Consider the following 13,881-nt stretch of genomic DNA (forward strand, 5'->3'; position numbering starts at 1 on the left):
CTGCGTGAACTATATGATGCGGCGGGTACCTCTCCTCTGCGGATCCATGATGTTCGTCGTATTAAAGCCAAGCTCTTGAGCCTTAAACGACGACAGATGGATGGTCTGCGAGTTAAGTCGAAACCTCACTCTCTTGTTGAAGGTGAACTGACATCCTTGTACCACCTGCTACGGCATCAGACTCGTCGTCGTCGCTCCTTCATCTCTTCTCTTACGGTGGATGATGGACGGCAGCTTATTGCACAGGAGGAAATGGTTCGTGCTCTCCATCAGTATTACGCTAGTCTCTATTCTGCCGATGATTCTGGTGAGTCTCATTCGGATGATGTCCTTGGGGATCTAACTGCGACGATCGCGCCTGACGCGAACGGCGAATTTCTCCGGGAGTTCCAGGTAGATGATGTTTTCGATTTTATTGCTCGCTCTCCGTCCAGTAAATCGCCGGGTCCAGACGGCCTGCCTAAAGAATTCTATCTCCGTTTTTGGCCTCTTTTGGGTGGCATTTTTACGCAGATTTTAAATGAGATTGTCAGGGGGATTGATGTGCCTGCCGATTTTAAAGTAGGGAAAATTGTTTTAATTCCGAAGTCCTCTGGTCGTTTATCTGCTGCCAATCTTCGTCCGCTCACATTGCTGAACTTTGACTACAAGACAGCTGCTAGAGCGCTCAATAGCCGGTTGTCTTCTCTGCTGCGGGGTGTGATTGGTGCACATCAATGTTGTTTTCATGATAGATCTATTCTGACCCCAGTAGCCGAATATCGGGATGTTATCTCGGTTGCGGCGGTTACAAACGTACATTGTGCCTTTGCTTTCCTTGATTTTTATAAGGCTTTTGATCACGTCAGTCATGTGTTTTTAGATCGTGTTTTAGGTACAATAGGTTTTAACGCTTCATCACGTGGTGTTCTTGGCAATTTGTATAGGGGAATAACTGCTCGGGTGTCAGTCAATGGGCAGCTGACGCCGCCCATTGCTATCCGCCGCGGGGTGCCTCAGGGTAGTCCGCTCTCTATGTCTTTATTCCTATTGTCCCTGGAACCGCTGCTTCGGACTATTGTTCTCAAGCTTCATGGTATGACCCTCTCTGGTGGGAAGCTCACTGTTAAGGCATATGCGGATGATGTCGTTGTTCTCCTCCGTCAACGTGATGATATCCCGTTGTTGAAAGGGGCAGTTGATGCATACTGTCGTGTCTCTGGAGCGCGGCTCAATCAGGGTAAATGTAAGTTCCTTGATATTCGGGGATTTCGCGATGCTGATGTCCCTTGGGCCACTTTAGTCGATCGCCATACGTCCTTGGGGATTATCATTGATCGATGTCCTCTAAAAATGGCGGCTCTTAATTGGAAATCTGTCACCGAGAAGATACAGGGGGCTCTGATGGTCCATGAGCAGCGCTCTGCTACCATTTTGCAAAAAGTCAGAATCTTAGACACCTACGTTCTATGTAAAGCTTATTATGTTGCTCAGCTGTTCCCACTTCCCATGATGGTGGCGAAAAGGTTGCGCCAATTGTCTAGCAGGTTTATATGGAAGGGCCATCTATTCAAGTTACGTTACGAGGTTATGACGAAACCGCGTATTTCGGGAGGCTTGGGCCTCTCTGACATTACTCGCAAGGCGTCTGCTTTGTACGTCCGCCGTACGACTCCAATTGTTACGCAAGAGGTAACTTCAATTACATCCAGGCTTTTTACTGTTGTGCGTCCGGAGAGCCTTGCTCCACCTGTCGATGTCGGTCGCCTAAATTTTCAGTTGAAACACATCCGGGAATTTTACATTGCGGTGAGTTACCTCGGTGACGTCTTCTCGCGACGACCGGTGCCAACGACCAAGGGCTTGATTGCTCGCTGGGAGGGGCTGGCCGGTCCCAATCCAATAGAACTGCCGTCTCCATCCGTGTCCTGGAGGAACGTCTGGAAGAATGTTAGTCTGCCGATCCACTCTATGGCTGTGGCGTCCACATGGTATAGGGTAATTAATAATTTGGTCCCCACCAATGTACGTCTGCACCGTATTGGTCTTTCTGACACGGACAACTGTACTCGGTGTGGTCTCCTGGATACCCTTGAGCATCGATTCACCTGCTGTGGGCACCTTGCTAATTGGCGTTGGCTCAGAAAACAACTTGCTTTTGTCACTAGGTCTGCTGAAGCCGCTTATACTATTGACATCATCGTCCGGCCCGATTCTTCCTTTTTTCCGCGAACGAAGCTCAATACCGTCATGTGGTTGATTGGCCATTTCGTACATTTTGTCAACAGTTGTCATGAAGAGGATGGACACCTAGCGTTTCGGCAGTACATGCTTACTGCTTACTGGCAGCGCTTGCGATTGCCAGGCCTCCGTGATGATTTTGCAAATATGCTTAGCCTGACATTTGAAAGAGAGGGTGTTGGCTAAGGTCACCTGTGTGAGCCGTTTTCTTTTACACTGTTTCTGGCTTTGCCGCCCTTATGTATGTTTCTTCTCTATACCAGGACTGAGGTTTTCGTGGACCTTTAGGGCGCCCAAGAAAAACGAACGAGAGACCAAGAACCAAGACAGTAGGGGATAGCACGACGCCCTTGTACAGGTGACATTCGGACACAGGACGGTGGAGTCATCGTGGCCAGGCCTCAGACTTCGACCCCTGCCCACTTTGCTTCCGCAGGCCTGAATCTCGCTGTCACCTCAAACTTTTCCACAATGAAAACAATAAACTAAGAAAAAGAAACAAGAGGTAAATCGAAGAGAACAAGGAAGAAAGAAAAAAAAGTGGTAAAGCACTGGTCTAAAACAGGGGGAAACAAAAAAAATGGTGTAACGGTTAAAAAAAAAAGTGGTAGAGCACTGGTCTCGTAAACCAGCGGTCGAAAATAAAAAAATAAATAAAAAAAAAGGGGTATGATTCCTGCTTCGGGTGCAGGAGGTCCCGGGTTCATATCCCGGACGAGCCCTTGCGTTTTGTACAACGGTGTGCTAACAAACCGCATGGCGGCGGCTGTTTCGCGCATTTCCAGGCCTCCAAGTCAGCGCTAAAAAAGAAAAACAAAAAAAAGGGGTATGATTCCTGCTTCGGGTGCAGGAGGTCCCGGGTTCAAATCCCGGACGAGCCCTTGCGTTTTGTGCAAACGTGTGGCAACTACCGGCATGCCGGCGGCTGTTCCGCATTTTCCCAGCCCTCCAGGTAAGCACAAAAACCAAGTGGCCGATTCTGAAAGAGTTTCATGTATCATTTGAGCCATCTGCACCCTGGTGGTGGGACGTTTGAAATTGATTTAAATGGTCACAGTAGAGATTGTAGCAAGTGTCTTGTTGAGTGCGACGAAAAAGTGTTTCCGCCCGGAATCGAACTGGGGACCTTCTGCGTGTTAATTTAAAAAAAAAAAAAAAAAAAAAAAAAAAAAAGTCGTAGAGCATTCGACTGCAGATCGAGAGGTCCCCGGTTCAATCCCGGGTGCCCCCTTCATTTTTCAGTATCTCGAAAAAACAAATGACGGTTGTCGCGGTGAGTTGCAAATAACATGTTTCAGATGCACTCCGCACGCCATACCGAAGGCTTTGGAGCAACATTTCAATGGGGGGATCGCAGCCCAGGCTCTTGCAGGTCATCGTCCTCCCGCCATGCGGTCGAACTGTACGAAATCCACTTGCTTGGGGGAAGAATCTTGTACACTGAATTTTATAGAATATGGTGATAGGCAAAAGTTTTCATGTACTGCTGCACGGAGAAACAAAAATTGGAGGAGCTGGGATTTGAACCCAGGACTTTCTGCATGCGAAGCAGACACTCTACCACTGAGTTACACCCCCGCCAGAGCAACTACATCTGGGACGAGTCTCTCGTGGATCCTACTGTCATTATTTCTTAGGTTTGAACGGTACAGTAAGTGTTCGAGGAACCTATTCATGACAAGACCTAAGCAGCGTCGACTCCGTGGCGCAACGGTAGCGCGTCTGACTCCAGATCAGAAGGTTGCGTGTTCAAATCACGTCGGGGTCACAGTGAAATTTTCGTTTACGAAAGCCATAGGCGAGTATGTCAGTTTAATCAGATACCAAACGATTACAGAGAACGGACGTACAGAACTTGCTTGAAAAAAGCTACTAGTGCAATTTTCGCGTTCTGACATTAAAGTGAAGGCGCCGACTCGCACTTTCTCCAGGCGCGAACTGTCTAGTATTTTTGATATTTATATCGTTTAACGCTAATATATAACTGAGAGATAATGATTACGCAATATTTTGCTCGATTAGACGTCTTTAGCCAGGCAGAGTATAATATTTTTCCTTAAGTTATGGGAATAGAAAGATCGTGAAAGGGGGTATAGCTCAGTCGTAGAGCATTCGACTGCAGATCGAGAGGTCCCCGGTTCAATCCCGGGTGCCCCCTTCATTTTTCAGTATCTCGAAAAAACAAATGACGGTTGTCGCGGTGAGTTGCAAATAACATGTTTCAGATGCACTCCGCACGCCATACCGAAGGCTTTGGAGCAACATTTCAATGGGGGGATCGCAGCCCAGGCTCTTGCAGGTCATCGTCCTCCCGCCATGCGGTCGAACTGTACGAAATCCACTTGCTTGGGGGAAGAATCTTGTACACTGAATTTTATAGAATATGGTGATAGGCAAAAGTTTTCATGTACTGCTGCACGGAGAAACAAAAATTGGAGGAGCTGGGATTTGAACCCAGGACTTTCTGCATGCGAAGCAGACACTCTACCACTTGATAGGTGGCTTCAAACTGGCAGGTCTAAAAAATTTGAACAATTGTGATGTTACGCTGGTCGGGTGGTCCTCAATGAGGTGCAGGGATCGCTTTATAAACAAAGCAGTAGTTTTCGTCTGTATATCCGTTAGATCAAGTCCTCCTTCGTCCGGTTTTAAGGTAATCATCGCAGCAGCGACTCTAAAAATTTCTCCTTGCCAAATGTAGCGACAGACTGTCGACATAATAGCTTTTGCTATTCCTTTAGGGATGGGTAAAATTTGCCCCACATACATGGCCTTAGAGAGAACGGAAAGATTTACAAGTTTAGTTTTTTGCTTTATATTGAGCTCTCTCATATGATGTAACAGGAGAGCACCCCGAATCCTGTCCAACATGTTCTTCCAGTTGGATGCAATTGTTCGAAGGGGACAACTATAAAAGGTGACACCCAGGGCTGTATGATGGTCGACACATTTCGCCCAAGCAATCGGAGCTTCCATGAGACCGTTAAGAGGTAAAAACGCACTCTTCGCCTCATTTACTACTGCACCCGTTGCGTTGCAGTAAAGCCGCAAATTGTCTGTCAAACGCAGTATGTCTTCATTGCTTCTTATTATCACACCAACGTCGTCAGCGTAAGCATTGGTAACTTTCTTCGTACCTGATACGGCGATGCCATCTAAAGCAGCAGTTAAACGTTTCAAAAGAGGTTCCAGCGCAACAACATACAGCATCATGGATAATGGACTCCCTTGTGGGACTCCGTTTCTGATCAAAATATCCTTAGTATAGTGTCCATTCAGGCAGATCTTGGTGTTGATACCAGTTAAAATGTTAGCTAAAATTTTCACATTCGGAGCAGTTAATCCCATACACTTCAAGGTTTGAAAAAGGTATCTGTGGTTGACCCTATCAAACGCCTTGGCGAAGTCTATAAAAGCAAGACCGCCTGGTTCAGTTGTGTTGGAAAAGATGGCGACTATGTCCCGATATTCACTGACAGTCTTGAACATGCTGCGTCCAGGAAGACAAGTCTGATAACACCCTATGGCCTTGTCGAAGACCGGCCGTAATCTCTCCTTGAAAACCCGCGCTATTATTTTGTAATCAGAATTCAGTAAGGTTATAGGTCTCATTTTACCGATATCCTTGATTTCTGTGGTCCTACCTTTTGGAAGAAGCACAGTGATACACTTTTTAAATTCCGGCGGGACGGCCTCTCCGTGCAAGACTTCATTTACAATTTCAGTGAAAGTGTTACCTATTACAGGCCAGTAAGTTCTATAAAACTCTAAAGGCAATCCGTCAGGGCCAGGTGATTTCTTAGAAGGTGACGACTTCAATAAGTCGAAAACGTCGTCTTCGGTTATTGCTGTCCTAAAAACGAGGTTATCCTCTGCCGTTAATGTGTTCGCAATGCTAGATGTGGATAAAAAGTCTCTCACCACCGGTTCATCAATCGGTCGTTCACCATAAAGGGTGTCATAAAATCGAAAAACCTCATTCATAATGTCTTTCTAATCTGTCAGGACGCTCGTGTCCTCAGCTCGGAGGTACTCAATAAAATTCCTTCTCCTTTGTTGTGCATGGCGGATTAGATGATATATTGAGGTAGTTTCCTCTTCGACAACAGTCGGTGTGTGTGATTTGATTTTTAAACCCTCTAACTGTGACCTCCTGAGAGCTAGGAGCTTTGCTTTGGTTCTGTTAATTTGTAGGAAAATGTCTTGAGTCATCGGCTGCTCGTAGAGGTCGCGTAAGCAAGCATAGTGGAATTCAATTGTATGTCGGACCCATCTCGCGCGATCTTTACTGTACTCTATCAGAGTGGCTCGTAATTTTTTCTTGGCAACAGAGGTCCACCACTCTATAGTAGTCCTATATTTATAACGCTGCCTCAGACAAGCCTGCCAAGTCACCGCTATTAGATCCGCGAGAGAGTTCTCTACCAACATGGCGATGTTTAATTTCCACAGAGGCCTACCCCAGTACGTCTTCTGCTTCATTAATTTCACACTGCATCGTACGCCTAGGTGGTCGGAGAAAGTAGTGGGTACGACTTCAATTGCAGCGACTTTGTCTTCTAAGTTCGAGGAAACATAGATCCTATCAATTCGGCTTTGCGACCGACTACTGACATAGGTAAAGCGGACCGCAGTGGGATATTTTAGTTCCCACGCGTCTTTCCATTTCATGTGGTGGACTAGACAATCAAGTTCGCCGGATTTATTAAAATTCGGACGTTGGTCCTTTTCCTTTAAAACACAGTTCCAATCGCCGCCGATGAGAACCTCCCTTGGGTTGTCTTTAAGTAAAGTTAAAATGTCACTTTTAAAAAACCTAGCCCTCTCAGATCTAGCATTATTTCCCGATGGAGCATAGATATTGATAAAAGTTGTATTAAAAATTGTACATCTAATGCCCCTCCCTGAATCTAACAAACACACATCTTTCAGTTCAATCCCTTCCCTGACAAGGATCGCTGTCCCACAATGACACTCAGGAGCTACATTTAAAACTTGTTTATACCCAGCTACATACAGATCCAAAACTTGAACTTCCTGTAGGAATGCAATATCAGTGTCGGACTGATATAAAAAGTCTCTAAGAGCAGCCACTTTAAGTTCATTCCGTATTTTATTGATGTTTAAGGTAGTCACGTGATACGTTTGTTGCATCCCGATATATGAGTTACTCGAGCTGAAGTTGTCCTAAGGATGAATAAATACTCCCGCCCCGTACGTATCCCTCCTGCTTATGGCACAGTACATTGGGTAAGCCCACTCTATTAATAAAAGTTGTCTTCGTCTTTTAGGGAAGATTTTTCCATATCTTCATCAGAACATTCTTCTCCTTCTTCTGCCCAGTCCAGTCTGGTCCCTAAAGTACTGCGATCGAGCGCGGGTGCCTCTACGACATCTGCAGTTGTAGTGTTAATCTCATTAGAGGATGGTTGGCGTCCGTTTTCAGACTGCATAAGACTGCCGTGTGCTGCAGGGCCCCCGTCGGCACTTGCCGGAGGAGAACCTTCCAACACCTTGTCTTTCCCCTGTATGGACCGGAGCTTGTCCCGTAAAGCAGGAGCCAAACTCTCGGCAGCTTCATGAGCCAATCTCCGCTTCTTGGAGTTTCGTTTTCTCCTTGGGGATCGCACAGGAGACGAGTCTGGAGATTTTCCCGCTGAGGTTGTGGGGGAATCCTCCGACGACTTCTGTCCCTTCTGTTTATCTAAATTTCTGTTGGCAGTGTCGTTTGTAGGCCCTATGGCTGGTGCAGTCACCAGCTCATTGCGAACTTTAGGTGGTGCGCCAGTATCTGATTCCTGCACACAGTGGTGGTCGTTCGCATTTGCAGTGCCCACTTCTCCTCCATTCGACGTTTCCCCCGTTGGCCCGTCAGTTGCCTCTGTATGTAGGACTAGCGGACCTGCAGCATCCTTGTCTGACTGATCGGACGCCGTCGGACCCCCGTGTGGGAAAGTCGAAGAATGCCGTGCAATGGCAATTCCTGCGGTGGGCAGTACCTCCTGCTGCACACCTGACAGACGTTCAGTCGTAATGGAGATCTCACGTGTTTCATCAAGTGACTGCCGCTTGTCTGTTTCCCGAACAGCTTCACCGAGACTCGGTACTAAGTTATTCTCGGGTACCGCGTGTGCAGAGGAAGCTTCCCCATGCCCTGCGGGGGCCGGTACTGCGGGGTCGCGAGTGTATGCAGCGGCCGCGTAGGTTAACTTGAAACTAACCGCCGGGCCTGAAACTGCAGTGTCCGCAGCCGGGAGCTGTGGAACACGTCGCTTAGTGAACTCATTTCTAATGTGCTCAGTCGAATTACATAGAGCGCAAGTTCGGGGTTGTCCGTCATAGATAACGAGAGCTCGATAGCCACACACAGTGATATATGAAGGTATATGCCTCTGAAGCTCAATCTTAATTTGACGAACGCCATTCAAGACGGGAAACATATAGGACTCTGACCATTTCTCTGCAATGTTCGAAATAATCCTACCATAAGGCCTAAGAACTTTATTTATCTCATCGGCCGGAATCTCGAAGGGCAACTCAAAGACTCTAATAGTTCTGATGCCGAGTCCAGCATGAGAAACGAGAACATCACTGACGGATCCATCGGAATGATTAAACTTCACGACACCACCAATTTATCTACTATAGAAGAACATAAGTCAGGACTTTGCAATTTAACAAAGGCAGCATTTGAAACAAAGGATAAATGAACGCCAACAACATCATCAACAGAAATCTGTACTTTTTCCATAAACCACTGCTTAATCTCAAACGCTTTTGGTCTCACAAAGTTTCTGTCAAATGCAAATTTGATCGTATCTTTCCGCAAAACATTAACCGTATTCATTCTGTCTTCAAATAAATGCTACACAAGTCGCAAGAACGAAAGAAGCGATACAAAACAGACCTTGTACCAGCGACACAGCTGTTGTTTACACCAAAGCGCCAGCACTGCCGCCACACGTCCGTCCCGCACGGTGGCTGCGACTCGAATGAACCACTGAGTTACACCCCCGCCAGAGCAACTACATCTGGGACGAGTCTCTCGTGGATCCTACTGTCATTATTTCTTAGGTTTGAACGGTACAGTAAGTGTTCGAGGAACCTATTCGTGACAAGACCTAAGCAGCGTCGACTCCGTGGCGCAACGGTAGCGCGTCTGACTCCAGATCAGAAGGTTGCGTGTTCAAATCACGTCGGGGTCACAGTGAAATTTTCGTTTACGAAAGCCATAGGCGAGTATGTCAGTTTAATCAGATACCAAACGATTACAGAGAACGGACGTACAGAACTTGCTTGAAAAAAGCTACTAGTGCAATTTTCGCGTTCTGACATTAAAGTGAAGGCGCCGACTCGCACTTTCTCCAGGCGCGAACTGTCTAGTATTTTTGATATTTATATCGTTTAACGCTAATATATAACTGAGAGATAATGGTTACGCAATATTTTGCTCGATTAGACGTCTTTAGCCAGGCAGAGTATAATATTTTTCAAGTTATGGGAATAGAAAGATCGTGAAAGGGGGTATAGCTCAGTCGTAGAGCATTCGACTGCAGATCGAGAGGTCCCCGGTTCAATCCCGGGTGCCCCCTTCATTTTTCAGTATCTCGAAAAAACAAATGACGGTTGTCGCGGTGAGTTGCAAATAACATGTTTCAGATGCACTCCGCACGCCATACCGAAGGCTTTGGAGCAACATTTCAATGGGGTGATCGCAGCCCAGGCTCTTGCAGGTCATCGTCCTCCCGCCATGCGGTCGAACTGTACGAAATCCACTTGCTTGGGGGAAGAATCTTGTACACTGAATTTTATAGAATATGGTGATAGGCAAAAGTTTTCATGTACTGCTGCACGGAGAAACAAAAATTGGAGGAGCTGGGATTTGAACCCAGGACTTTCTGCATGCGAAGCAGACACTCTACCACTGAGTTACACCCCCGCCAGAGCAACTACATCTGGGACGAGTCTCTCGTGGATCCTACTGTCATTATTTCTTAGGTTTGAACGGTACAGTAAGTGTTCGAGGAACCTATTCATGACAAGACCTAAGCAGCGTCGACTCCGTGGCGCAACGGTAGCGCGTCTGACTCCAGATCAGAAGGTTGCGTGTTCAAATCACGTCGGGGTCACAGTGAAATTTTCGTTTACGAAAGCCATAGGCGAGTATGTCAGTTTAATCAGATACCAAACGATTACAGAGAACGGACGTACAGAACTTGCTTGAAAAAAGCTACTAGTGCAATTTTCGCGTTCTGACATTAAAGTGAAGGCGCCGACTCGCACTTTCTCTTCTGGCGCGAACTGTCTAGTATTTTTGATATTTATATCGTTTAACGCTAATATATAACTGAGAGATAATGATTACGCAATATTCTGCTCGATTAGACGTCTTTAGCCAGGCAGAGTATAATATTTTTCCTTAAGTTATGGGAATAGAAAGATCGTGAAAGGGGGTATAGCTCAGTCGTAGAGCATTCGACTGCAGATCGAGAGGTCCCCGGTTCAATCCCGGGTGCCCCCTTCATTTTTCAGTATCTCGAAAAAACAAATGACGGTTGTCGCGGTGAGTTGCAAATAACATGTTTCAGATGCACTCCGCACGCCATACCGAAGGCTTTGGAGCAACATTTCAATGGGGGGATCGCAGCCCAGGCTCTTGCAGGTGATCGTCCTCCCGCCATGCGGTCGAACTGTACGAAATCCACTTGCTTGGGGGAAGAATCTTGTACACTGAATTTTATAGAATATGGTGATAGGCAAAAGTTTTCATGTACTGCTGCACGGAGAAACAAAAATTGGAGGAGCTGGGATTTGAACCCAGGACTTTCTGCATGCGAAGCAGACACTCTACCACTGAGTTACACCCCCGCCAGAGCAACTACATCTGGGACGAGTCTCTCGTGGATCCTACTGTCATTATTTCTTAGGTTTGAACGGTACAGTAAGTGTTCGAGGAACCTATTCATGACAAGACCTAAGCAGCATCGACTCCGTGGCGCAACGGTAGCGCGTCTGACTCCAGATCAGAAGGTTGCGTGTTCGAATCACGTCGGGGTCACAGTGAAATTTTCGTTTACGAAAGCCATAGGCGAGTATGTCAGTTTAATCAGATACCTAACGATTACAGAGAACGGACGTACAGAACTTGCTTGAAAAAAGCTACTAGTGCAATTTTCGCGTTCTGACATTAAAGTGAAGGCGCCGACTCGCACTTTCTCCAGGCGCGAACTGTCTAGTATTTTTGATATTTATATCGTTTAACGCTAATATATAACTGAGAGATAATGGTTACGCAATATTTTGCTCGATTAGACGTCTTTAGCCAGGCAGAGTATAATATTTTTCCTTAAGTTATGGGAATAGAAAGATCGTGAAAGGGGGTATAGCTCAGTCGTAGAGCATTCGACTGCAGATCGAGAGGTCCCCGGTTCAATCCCGGGTGCCCCCTTCATTTTTCAGTATCTCGAAAAAACAAATGACGGTTGTCGCGGTGAGTTGCAAATAACATGTTTCAGATGCACTCCGCACGCCATACCGAAGGCTTTGGAGCAACATTTCAATGGGGGGATCGCAGCCCAGGCTCTTGCAGGTGATCGTCCTCCCGCCATGCGGTCGAACTGTACGAAATCCACTTGCTTGGGGGAAGAATCTTGTACACTGAATTTTATAGAATATGGTGATAGGCAAAAGTTTTCATGTACTGCTGCACGGAGAAACAAAAATTGGAGGAGCTGGGATTTGAACCCAGGACTTTCTGCATGCGAAGCAGACACTCTACCACTGAGTTACACCCCCGCCAGAGCAACTACATCTGGGACGAGTCTCTCGTGGATCCTACTGTCATTATTTCTTAGGTTTGAACGGTACAGTAAGTGTTCGAGGAACCTATTCATGACAAGACCTAAGCAGCGTCGACTCCGTGGCGCAACGGTAGCGCGTCTGACTCCAGATCAGAAGGTTGCGTGTTCAAATCACGTCGGGGTCACAGTGAAATTTTCGTTTACGAAAGCCATAGGCGAGTATGTCAGTTTAATCAGATACCAAACGATTACAGAGAACGGACGTACAGAACTTGCTTGAAAAAAGCTACTAGTGCAATTTTCGCGTTCTGACATTAAAGTGAAGGCGCCGACTCGCACTTTCTCCAGGCGCGAACTGTCTAGTATTTTTGATATTTATATCGTTTAACGCTAATATATAACTGAGAGATAATGATTACGCAATATTTTGCTCGATTAGACGTCTTTAGCCAGGCAGAGTATAATATTTTTCCTTAAGTTATGGGAATAGAAAGATCGTGAAAGGGGGTATAGCTCAGTCGTAGAGCATTCGACTGCAGATCGAGAGGTCCCCGGTTCAATCCCGGGTGCCCCCTTCATTTTTCAGTATCTCGAAAAAACAAATGACGGTTGTCGCGGTGAGTTGCAAATAACATGTTTCAGATGCACTCCGCACGCCATACCGAAGGCTTTGGAGCAACATTTCAATGGGGGGATCGCAGCCCAGGCTCTTGCAGGTCATCGTCCTCCCGCCATGCGGTCGAACTGTACGAAATCCACTTGCTTGGGGGAAGAATCTTGTACACTGAATTTTATAGAATATGGTGATAGGCAAAAGTTTTCATGTACTGCTGCACGGAGAAACAAAAATTGGAGGAGCTGGGATTTGAACCCAGGACTTTCTGCATGCGAAGCAGACACTCTACCACTTGATAGGTGGCTTCAAACTGGCAGGTCTAAAAAATTTGAACAATTGTGATGTTACGCTGGTCGGGTGGTCCTCAATGAGGTGCAGGGATCGCTTTATAAACAAAGCAGTAGTTTTCGTCTGTATATCCGTTAGATCAAGTCCTCCTTCGTCCGGTTTTAAGGTAATCATCGCAGCAGCGACTCTAAAAATTTCTCCTTGCCAAATGTAGCGACAGACTGTCGACATAATAGCTTTTGCTATTCCTTTAGGGATGGGTAAAATTTGCCCCACATACATGGCCTTAGAGAGAACGGAAAGATTTACAAGTTTAGTTTTTTGCTTTATATTGAGCTCTCTCATATGATGTAACAGGAGAGCACCCCGAATCCTGTCCAACATGTTCTTCCAGTTGGATGCAATTGTTCGAAGGGGACAACTATAAAAGGTGACACCCAGGGCTGTATGATGGTCGACACATTTCGCCCAAGCAATCGGAGCTTCCATGAGACCGTTAAGAGGTAAAAACGCACTCTTCGCCTCATTTACTACTGCACCCGTTGCGTTGCAGTAAAGCCGCAAATTGTCTGTCAAACGCAGTATGTCTTCATTGCTTCTTATTATCACACCAACGTCGTCAGCGTAAGCATTGGTAACTTTCTTCGTACCTGATACGGCGATGCCATCTAAAGCAGCAGTTAAACGTTTCAAAAGAGGTTCCAGCGCAACAACATACAGCATCATGGATAATGGACTCCCTTGTGGGACTCCGTTTCTGATCAAAATATCCTTAGTATAGTGTCCATTCAGGCAGATCTTGGTGTTGATACCAGTTAAAATGTTAGCTAAAATTTTCACATTCGGAGCAGTTAATCCCATACACTTCAAGGTTTGAAAAAGGTATCTGTGGTTGACCCTATCAAACGCCTTGGCGAAGTCTATAAAAGCAAGACCGCCTGGTTCAGTTGTGTTGGA

General features: G+C 46.2%; 14 non-coding genes across 14 annotated transcripts; 10 read left to right on the forward strand and 4 right to left on the reverse strand.

Moving 5' to 3' along the window:
* Positions 1-3,726: 3,726 nt before the first annotated feature.
* Trnaa-cgc (transfer RNA alanine (anticodon CGC)) lies at positions 3,727-3,798 on the reverse strand. The gene has a single exon. It is a non-coding gene; the product is annotated as a tRNA-Ala (tRNA).
* Positions 3,799-3,916: 118 nt separating this feature from the next.
* Positions 3,917-3,988, forward strand: Trnaw-cca (transfer RNA tryptophan (anticodon CCA)). The gene has a single exon. It is a non-coding gene; the product is annotated as a tRNA-Trp (tRNA).
* Positions 3,989-4,306: 318 nt separating this feature from the next.
* Trnac-gca (transfer RNA cysteine (anticodon GCA)) lies at positions 4,307-4,378 on the forward strand. The gene has a single exon. It is a non-coding gene; the product is annotated as a tRNA-Cys (tRNA).
* A 4,975-nt stretch (positions 4,379-9,353) lies between these two features.
* Positions 9,354-9,425, forward strand: Trnaw-cca (transfer RNA tryptophan (anticodon CCA)). Its single transcript has one exon. It is a non-coding gene; the product is annotated as a tRNA-Trp (tRNA).
* A 315-nt stretch (positions 9,426-9,740) lies between these two features.
* On the forward strand, positions 9,741-9,812 carry Trnac-gca (transfer RNA cysteine (anticodon GCA)). Its single transcript has one exon. It is a non-coding gene; the product is annotated as a tRNA-Cys (tRNA).
* Positions 9,813-10,087: 275 nt separating this feature from the next.
* Trnaa-cgc (transfer RNA alanine (anticodon CGC)) lies at positions 10,088-10,159 on the reverse strand. Its single transcript has one exon. It is a non-coding gene; the product is annotated as a tRNA-Ala (tRNA).
* Positions 10,160-10,277: 118 nt separating this feature from the next.
* Trnaw-cca (transfer RNA tryptophan (anticodon CCA)) lies at positions 10,278-10,349 on the forward strand. Its single transcript has one exon. It is a non-coding gene; the product is annotated as a tRNA-Trp (tRNA).
* A 320-nt stretch (positions 10,350-10,669) lies between these two features.
* Positions 10,670-10,741, forward strand: Trnac-gca (transfer RNA cysteine (anticodon GCA)). The gene has a single exon. It is a non-coding gene; the product is annotated as a tRNA-Cys (tRNA).
* Positions 10,742-11,016: 275 nt separating this feature from the next.
* Positions 11,017-11,088, reverse strand: Trnaa-cgc (transfer RNA alanine (anticodon CGC)). The gene has a single exon. It is a non-coding gene; the product is annotated as a tRNA-Ala (tRNA).
* A 118-nt stretch (positions 11,089-11,206) lies between these two features.
* Trnaw-cca (transfer RNA tryptophan (anticodon CCA)) lies at positions 11,207-11,278 on the forward strand. The gene has a single exon. It is a non-coding gene; the product is annotated as a tRNA-Trp (tRNA).
* A 318-nt stretch (positions 11,279-11,596) lies between these two features.
* Trnac-gca (transfer RNA cysteine (anticodon GCA)) lies at positions 11,597-11,668 on the forward strand. The gene has a single exon. It is a non-coding gene; the product is annotated as a tRNA-Cys (tRNA).
* Positions 11,669-11,943: 275 nt separating this feature from the next.
* Positions 11,944-12,015, reverse strand: Trnaa-cgc (transfer RNA alanine (anticodon CGC)). The gene has a single exon. It is a non-coding gene; the product is annotated as a tRNA-Ala (tRNA).
* A 118-nt stretch (positions 12,016-12,133) lies between these two features.
* Positions 12,134-12,205, forward strand: Trnaw-cca (transfer RNA tryptophan (anticodon CCA)). Its single transcript has one exon. It is a non-coding gene; the product is annotated as a tRNA-Trp (tRNA).
* Positions 12,206-12,523: 318 nt separating this feature from the next.
* Trnac-gca (transfer RNA cysteine (anticodon GCA)) lies at positions 12,524-12,595 on the forward strand. Its single transcript has one exon. It is a non-coding gene; the product is annotated as a tRNA-Cys (tRNA).
* Positions 12,596-13,881: the final 1,286 nt, after the last annotated feature.

The sequence above is a fragment of the Schistocerca nitens genome, chromosome 4 (genome assembly GCF_023898315.1).
Source record: "Schistocerca nitens isolate TAMUIC-IGC-003100 chromosome 4, iqSchNite1.1, whole genome shotgun sequence".
Lineage (NCBI taxonomy): Eukaryota > Metazoa > Arthropoda > Insecta > Orthoptera > Acrididae > Schistocerca > Schistocerca nitens.